Below are 2,442 nucleotides of genomic sequence, written 5' to 3' on the forward strand. Positions count from 1 at the left end.
TTGAACCGCCAGGCTTCTGGTTAGCAGTCAGATGCTTTAGGCACTACGCTACCAGAGTGTGGAAAACTAAAGCCTCTACTCATGGTTGGTAAAATGGTAAAAGTCTCTGTGGAAATCCCTTGGTGGTTCCTTATAAAATTAAACATAGAATTACCATATGACTCACAATTCCATTAAAACCAAACTCACTGCCGTCCAGCCAACACATTTGAACTTCCAGGCTTCTGGTTAGCAGTCAAATGGCTTAGACACTGTGCCACCAGAGCTCCCGTGATTCCACTCCTAGACGTATATCCCAAAGAATTGAAAACAGGAACACAAACAGATACTTGTACCTCAGTGTTCATTGTGGCATTTCATGCAATGGCCAAAAGGTATAAACTACCCAAGCGCCCATCAATAGATGAATGGATAAACAATTGTAGTATATTCATCCAATAGAATATTTTTCAGCTAAAAGAAAAAACAGAGAAAGGATTGAAGTTGTCAGGGATTTCATTTTAGGAGTATAGTATAAAAAAAGGGGGGGGGGATACGCTCTTTTCTTCAGCAGTTGCTGTTCTTGGTGCTGCGCTCACGCATTGCCTCCACACCTGAAGTTCAAAAGTTCCCTCCCACCCTGGGGAAGGAGCGAACTTGCCTGCTTCCTGAAATCCAGGACACAGTGCTGACTTCGACTGTGGTTCAGAGTGTCTCTGGAGATACCCCAGGACTACATCACACTCACCAACGATCTAGGACCCCGTTCCGGAAAAGGCAGATTTCCCGGAAGTCTTACATCAGGAAATTCCAATACGGACGTTTCCCCTTTCCTTCTCTCTTTGATCTATCTCCTGATTCTCCTGCTCACACGGAGGAGAGGATTCAGCGTCTCTCGGTCCCATCAAGACCCTTTGGGATCCTTCCTAAATAGATCAAAGGGGATGGTGGTCCTTCTCCTACAGAAGAGGGGGGAACAGCCGGCTCCTGGGAGAGGCCCCAAACTCACAGCGTGCGCCCTGCACGACGCACACCTGAGTGCCTCGGTGTCTGGGAAACGGAAAACGCTCATACTGAAGCACCTCTGCAGAACCCGAGGGGAGGGGGATTCCTGACGGGAGAGAAGAGTGGAGCAGAACGGTCTCAGGCATGTCTCGGACTCCCCAGGAGAGGCCAGGATCAGGCTGACTTAGAAGGACAGAGCCGAAGAAAAGGGCCAAGTCAGCCCAACCCCAAGACCCTGGAGTAAAGGGCCTGCAACTCTCAGGTCTGAGCAAGCCGAGGATCTGCCGCAAGTTAAATTGATCTCCTGCCTTTCTCAGAGAGTCGTTGGTCCAGATTCAGAGCACTGGAAAGGGTGGGATGGTGTTGACCAATGTCCACATTTCACCGACAAAAAGTCGCGAATTGGTAGCTAATTCGTAGGGTCTGAGGAAAAGAGCAGCGTCAAAGGAGAACACTCGGTTTGTTGCACATGAGAGGATGGAGTTGCCATCAACTAAGATGGGAAAACTGCAGGTGCAGTGGGTGATAGGGGAAAGATCCCAAATGTAATTAGGAGTCCTGGGACCGTGTTTGGAACCGTTTGGAAGACTTTTCTATCTTTTGATGTTGGAGGTTTCGGGTGCTAATGCTCAGCCAGCTTTTCACCCTGGGCACCTCCTGCCTGCAAGCGGGTCCTCTGATCTCCACGGGGCCACCGTAGCTCCACGGCGCTGCAGCCTCGCAAAGGCGTATTTTTAGGTCAAGTCTGAGGTGCGGTCCGGAAGTGCCAACTCTCTCCGAGACGTGTTGGCCTGGAGGTCCTCACGGGCGCGCACTAACCTGACAAGTGCTTTGCCTGTGGCAGGCTAACTCGCCTTTTGGAAAAGGTAAAGAGGAAACCGCATTTGGAGGAAATCGTTGGAGGAGAGGGCGGCACCCAGGAAAGTACAAATCCAGCTGCCGATAATTTGGTGCAATGTAAACTCCTATTGAGACACAGACAAATCATTGTCTCAGAGTTCCCTGGTGGTCTAGTGGCTAGGATTCGGCGCTTTCACCGCCGCGGCCCGGGTTCGATTCCCGGCCAGGGAAACTTGTTTTGCACCGTCTCCTCCGACTCAATCATCTTTAGCACCATTTGATGCACAGCCTCAGAATCCAAGGCCCAGGCTGGGATCCCTCAAGATATGCAACCTGTTTTGGGCCACTGGAAACCACCACCATCACCACCATTCTTGTAGTCCTCATCTTAGAAACCCGATCTTTGGCTTTCAGAATTTTCATTTTAAGAGAACAAAGTGAAACATAGGACAAAAGTTCCAATCTTCCTTTTCAAAAAATTTTCAAACATACAAAATGTGGCAAGAATAGTAACATTGTATATTCTTCCCTGAAACTTACCAATGAATATTTTCCGCTTTTGCTTTTCAGTCTCTCCCCATATTTATGTATTTGCTATCCCATTTCAGAGTAACTTGC

General features: G+C 48.7%; 1 non-coding gene across 1 annotated transcript; it reads left to right on the forward strand.

The window, feature by feature from the left end:
- Positions 1-1,983: 1,983 nt before the first annotated feature.
- TRNAE-UUC lies at positions 1,984-2,055 on the forward strand. Its single transcript has one exon. It is a non-coding gene; the product is annotated as a tRNA-Glu (tRNA).
- Positions 2,056-2,442: the final 387 nt, after the last annotated feature.

This window comes from Orycteropus afer, unplaced genomic scaffold (genome assembly GCF_000298275.1).
Source record: "Orycteropus afer afer isolate SDZICR_OR568_19922 unplaced genomic scaffold, OryAfe1.0 scaffold00290, whole genome shotgun sequence".
Classification (NCBI taxonomy): Eukaryota; Metazoa; Chordata; class Mammalia; order Tubulidentata; family Orycteropodidae; genus Orycteropus; species Orycteropus afer.